The following is a 6,462-nucleotide window of genomic DNA, read 5'->3' as shown; positions in this document are numbered from 1 at the left end:
GTGCAGCAGCAACGGGTCCCCCCACCCGCCCGCCCCAGGCCTCTCCGTGGCTTGCACCTGGCCACTGCCTGTGCTGCTGCACCTGGTGCCTCGTCGTCTCCTCCTCCTCCTCCTCCTCCTCTTCTTCCTTTTCTTCTTCTTCTTCTTCTTCTTCTTCTTCTTTTCTTCTTCTTCTTCTTCTTCTTCTTCTTCTTCTTCTTCTTCTTCTTCTTCTTCTTCTTCTTCTTTTTAAAAAGATTTTATGCCTTCGGCCCAGGGTGCGATCCTGGAGTCCCGGGATCGAGTCCCGCGTCGGGCTCCCGGCATGGAGCCTGCTTCTCCCTCCTCCTGTGTCTCTGCCTCAATCTCTCTCTCTCTCTCTGTCTATCATAAATAAATAAATCTTTAAAAAAAAGATTTTATTCATTTATTCATGAGACACACCGAGAGGCAGAGACTCAGGGAGAGGGAGAAGCAGGCTCCCTGCAAGGAGCCCGATGCGGGGCTCGATCCCAGGATGCTCAACTGCTGCCTGGTGTCCCTGGTCTGCTCGAAGACAAGGAGGGTCCCAGTCAGATGAGATTAGGGTCTCCCCCCACAAAGGGCCCCATTTTAACGTCATCACTTTGGGAAAGTCCCAGTCTTCAAATCCGGCCGCATTCCGAGGTCCTGGGAGTCAGGACTGCCGCACGTGACCTTGAGGGGGACACACCGCAGTCCCGGCAGGAGGCCTGTGGGACACCTGTCCCCAGCGTGCCCTTACAGCTAGGTGCTGGGACCCGTGGGGAGGGGGCGTGTATTCCTCAGCAGAGGGCCTCCAGCAGACCTCGGGCTGCTTCTCCTCCACGCCCGGCGAGTCTTTCGGGCAGTGCCCGCGGCCCGGCTGCACGAGCCCTGGGAGGGCAGGCACTCCGGCTGCTGCCGTCACTAGGGCCCAGTGGGACGGGCCTTGGGAAAACCCACGTAGGGACTGGGAACGGTGGGAGGTCGGGGCGCACCTTGGTCACAGGCCGTTGATCCTCCTGTGCAAGCTCGGGAACTGGGGAATCCCAGTCCTCTAAGGCGGGGATAGAACCTAGTCGGGGCCTTTATTTTTTGGCTGAGCAGATTGGAAAACTCGGGTCATCTCAGCCGGCCTGAGAGCCCCGTGGTGGCTGCTCGGGCGGGCCAGCTGGGAAAGGTTGGCTCTTACACGGGGTCATGGGTTGTTCTGATGCAGGAGAGACAACGGGCCCCAGGCCCTGGCCGGCACTCACGGGGCCAGGACACCGCTCAGGGCGGGTCGGGTGGGCTGGCGTGGAGCTTGCAAGCGCGTCTGATGGAGAGCCTCGTGGAAAGAGGTCTGCTCATTCAGCAAACCAAGGGCACGGCAAGTCTGGAAGTTGAGGCCAAGCTTTATCCAAGTCACTGGTGTAACGGCGGATAGAGTACAGGTCCCAGGATCATCGCTTATTCGTCCTGGCATGGAGCTAAGTTAGTGGTCTTCAAACCATGCTCTGTGGAACCCAGGGGGTTCCACTAGGACTTCAGGAAAGTGTCTTAAAGCCTCCTTCCTTCAAACAGAACAACACTACCATTACCTCTTTCTTACTTGGGCTGCCGAACAGAACTGCTTGGGGGAAAAATGAGAAGTTTCGCTGTGTTAACATTTAGAAACCACCAACGAAGTCCCAATCCCTTATTTTAGAGGCAAGGGATATTGGTTCATCAAACATATTTCGCAAACCCCAAGACATGATGCTCTGTGTTAGATTTGGGGGTTGCTTTTTGTTGAAGCAAATTGCAATAAAAACCGGCCAAGAAATCCAGAAACCCCAAGCAGATTTCTCCATGCGTTTCTTTGGTATCTTAGCCCATTCAGCTGCTCTCACAAAAATATCACACACTGAGAGTCTTAAACAACAAACACTTCTCCCTCACAGTTCTGGAGGCTGAGAAGCCCAAGATCGAGGTGCTAGTAGATGCAGTGTCTGGTGAGAACCTACTTCCTGGTTCATAAATAGCCAAGTGTCCTCAACACGGTGACAAAGGCAAGGAGCTCTCTGGGGTCTCTTTTCCGAGGGTGCTAATCGCATTCCCCAGGGTGCTACCCTCGTGACCTGACCAGCTCCCAAGGACCCCACTTCCAAATACCACCACGTTGAGGGTGAGATTTCAATATGTGAATCTGGGGTGGACACAAACGTGTCCAGAGCAATCGGGTAGGACCAGGGGTGTGCGAGAATTGGCCTTTATTGGCTTGCAAGGGCCAATTGTTAAGTTTTCAGGGCACTTGGTAATAACACTCAGAAAGCATCACTTCCTAATCCGCCTACCACCCTCTGCTCTCATCGGTGCTCTTGATGTTATTGGTTGGCAAGGTGGAAACCTCTAAAATGGTGGGCGTCTCCCAATTCCACGCTCAACAATGTGGTAACTTGAAGTTGCCCGTGATGGGGGAGTCATGGCACCATGGAAATAGCAAACTTTCGCTACCGATTAAGGCTTTTTTTTTAACTGGACAGTGCATTGTGAAGCATTCCCGGTGAGAACGGAGAACACCCCCCCACCCCCCCACCAACTAACAGAAGACAATGAGCTTGCCTCGTCTGGTGCAGCTCCACCGCGGTAGAGTCCTCAGAACTGGACTTTCTTATTCACTCCCAGACGTATCACCGTCACCGCCCGTACAGAGCGCAAGCAATGAGGAGCAGGGTGGGGGGACGAGGTTTTGCGGGACAACTAAAAATATACAAAAGCAGGGGCGCTCAGAGGAGGGAGAACCTTTCCAACAGAGGATTTTGGACGTTTTATGCAGAAGACAACGGTGTGAGCTGAGCTAGGAAGAGTGACAGGGTTTTCTCAGGAAGAGCCAAAGAGAAAAAGGGTCCAGCACAAACTAGGGGAGGCCTGAGTGCCCCCAGTGCAAACTTGGGGGGCAGCAAGTCATTCTGCTCTGAAAGGAAGAGAAGCCTGATTGATCGAGAAGGAAGTCGGGAAGGAGGGTTGGCTCCCAGGTGCTGGGGACTCTGATGCCAGGCTAAGAAGTGGGGGCTTTTAGATGATGGGACAGTGGGGTGAGTGGGAGGGGAGAGAATTGGGAGTCAGGAGGCCCGCTGAGAGGCTCCTGTGGCTCTTTGGGTGATAAGTAGAGACATGAGTCTGATTAGAATGTTCCCAATTTAAAAAAATATATATTTAAAAAAAAAAAAAAAAGAATGTTCCCAGTAACAGCCCAGTACACCCGCCGGGCTGGCCCAGTAACCGACACGGTGTCTTAGGTCCCTTCACCACGGACCATCGCTTCCAAGGCGCAAAGGTCGACCAGACCCCTCCGCATGCAGCACACGTGGCGTAAGATTTGGATCAAGCAGGAAATGGCTTTACATTTCTGTCCTCAATCCCTGTCTGTCAGGGGACCCCCGGTGCCCCACAGTCACCTTGGGCAGCCCCCCTAGCTTGCCCATCGCCTCCTGCCTCTTTTCTCTCTTCATTAGGATGACCTAATTTGTAGGTATCAGATATGATATAAATCAAACCTTTTTTTTTCTTTTTAGATTTAATTTGTTTATGACACACAGAGAGAGGGGCAGAGGGAGAAGCAGGCTCCATGCAAGGAGCCCCATGCGGGATTCGATCCTGGGACCCCAGGATCACGCCCTAGGCCGAAGGGAGATGCTCACCCGCTGAGACCCCCGGGGCGCCCCTAAATCAAACCTTGTATCTCACATCCAGTTTGCAGCTTCTCGCCTCCCCCCAAAGTCAGACCAGCCCGGGTGAGACACCCACCCGGGACGAGGGGGCTGGCGGATTTCTTCCCCCCTCTTCTCTGGTCCCTGCTCCATCTCCCCCCTCCTCAGGAAGGGGGGGTAAGTGGTAAACCGGCAAAAGTGAGGTGCTTTGTGATTCTTGCTCGGTGGACAAATCCTCTTTGTCACGCCAGGTGTCCAAGTGCTGGCTCTTTCCCCTGGGGGGCAGCACTGCAGGTTTTCCAGAGCCTTCTACTGTCCCCCCTCCCCGGACCCTACCCCTCTCCCCAACCACCTACTGTGGGGTGGGGGGGACCCTCCAACACCGCATGGTGTCCTGAGGCGGTGACGCGGCCTCCATCAGCTCCTGTCGCGTTGGCACAGCCCACGTGAATGAGCAGGCCTGGCTGGCCTCCTCGGGGCCTGCTACGTCCGCGGAACCAGACCCTCCGTCCTCTCTGCTGGGGACTGAATACTTGCTTCCCCTCGAAATTCACCTGTTGAACCCCGATCCCGGCTCGAGGGCAGTAGGAGGTGGGGCCTTTGGAAGGTAACTAAGGGGTGAGGGTGCAGCCCCCACGAGTGAGATTCCAGCCCCTGTAAGCAGAGACAGAGTCTCGCTCCTTGGTGGCAGGAGGGCGTCCTGCAAGGCACGAGCACGAGGAGGGTCTCACCATCCGAGTCAGGCGGCCCTGGGCGTTGGGCTCCCCAGCTTTCTGCACCGCGGGGAAGGCACCGTTGTTTAGCCCCCCAGCTGGGGGGATCCCTGCTTGTAAGCAGCTCCCACCCGCTTAGACGCCTGCACCCCGTCCTCGAAGCCCAGCTCCGTCGGGCTCTCCCCACTCGCCTTACAGCACCGCGCACGAGGATCAAATGCTGCATCCAGGAGACCCGAGTTCCCCGGGACTCTTCCCCCTGCTGAGGTCCCGTGGAAAGAAAGACCCGATGCCCGTTTTCCCTTCGGGCAAAAAGGCCCACCTTCCCCAAATGTTTCTGGAAGTCTCTCCTGCCTGGTCCCGCGGTGAGAGGAGAAGGCCACAGCACAGGCTTGCCTACCGACTCCTCTCAAAGGACCCCCCTCCCCTTTTGCGTTTATAGGGGCAAGAGAAAGGTGGAGAAACACGCGCACCCCAGACCACGCCTCCCTACCCCTTGGCAGGTCGCCGCGCCGCAGCCGGTCTCCCTTTGGAACGTCGGAGGCCTTGTCGCCTGTGTCCGCGGCCACAGTCCGCGTGTGGAAAAGTCTTCCTTTGAGCTCCTTTAACATTGTTTCAAATTTAGTGTCCTCACCGTCCCTCACACCCCGAGGGGTCCTCCGGCCGAGGACCGCCGTGCGGCCTGCGCCCCCAGCCCAGGGGGTACCGCGGGCTCTGGGAGGGGACCTCCAGCCTGCCTGACACCCGAGGCCCCCGGGGTGCCCTGCAGGGAGCAATGGGGTGCCCTGCAGGGAGCAACGGGGGGCCGATCTCACTGGGAAAGAGGGGCTCGCTGAACAGGGAACAGGTGGGGGCAGAGCGGGAGGCTGATGGGCCCGCTGGCCTCGGTGTGTCACCTGCTGATGATTCCCAGACACTGGATCTGCCTCAATAACGTCGATGGTTTGCGACGAGGTGAGAGCTCCTTTAGGGACATTACCTCTCGGCTTCCCAGTGAGGTGACAAAGCGTGTTATCTTTCTTCTAAAAATAAACACGGCGACAGCAGCAGCCAGGGCACGGCGCTCAGAGCCAGCTCGCAGATCCTCCGCAGCTCGGGGCTCAGAGACAGGACCGAGGGTCCCGGGGGATGGAGGGGACGGGGACGCCGGCAGGACTTGGCCTCCGAGGGGGGCGTGGCACGAGGACAAGCAACTGCAAGGCGTCCCGGGAGACAGGACTGCCCGCCTGACTGTTGGACCCCACGGGCCACCACCTAACCTCGACGGCAGCCTGGTGACGTCCAACAGGGCCCGATCCTGTCTGTCACTCACCAGCTGCCTGACCCTGGACACATCGCCGCCCCCTCTGAGCCTCAGTTTCTTCACCCGCGAGATGTGCAGAATGACGCCTCGCACACCTTGCTTTGAGAATGACACACGTAGCAGACATTCGTCCTTTCGTGTCTATTGTCACCTGCTGTCACCAGTGACTTGCACAGTGCACAAAACAGGCTTTAATCGGTGTTGGTCCCCGTCACCCAGGCCAAATTTCTCTTGGCAGTGGCTTGTTATGCCAACATTTCAATGGGAAGGGGGCCGGTGCGCCGGGGCCTAACTCTCCACGGGTAGCTCCGGGCAGCTGTGGCCTAGACAGGCCGGGGGGCCTGCAGCCTCCTCTCTGCGCCTTCTCCTCCCCGGCCTGGGAGCCCTCCCTCAGGTGCTCCGGAGGCCACCTTCCTCAGAGGTGCTACGCGCTTGGGCGTCGGGCCGCTCCTCTGGTTGCAAAGTCAGAGGGAAGCCAATGGGGTGAAGGAGCAGGTGTGGGCTTCTAAGGGGACCTGGTGCATTCTGAGCCCCTGGGTCACGCAGTGTCAGAGCCGGGCTGTGTCTTGCCTGGAGCCACCCAGGAGGTAAGCACGAGGGCTAGAGTCGGGACACAGGCGTCCGGACTCCGCTTTGCCCGCAGGCCAGGCCTTTCTGGTCGGTGAACCTGAAAGCGGGGGGCGCTGGGCTTGGGAGGCGGCTGCCTGCAGCGCTGTCCCCTGTCCGGCTCAACGGCCCGCTCCGCGCCAGATCCTCCCGCTGCCCCCAAGGGGCCAGGAAAGAATCACGTTGAGGA

The sequence above is a fragment of the Vulpes lagopus genome, chromosome 4 (assembly GCF_018345385.1).
Source record: "Vulpes lagopus strain Blue_001 chromosome 4, ASM1834538v1, whole genome shotgun sequence".
Lineage (NCBI taxonomy): Eukaryota > Metazoa > Chordata > Mammalia > Carnivora > Canidae > Vulpes > Vulpes lagopus.
Note: the sequence above shows the minus strand (reverse complement) of the source record.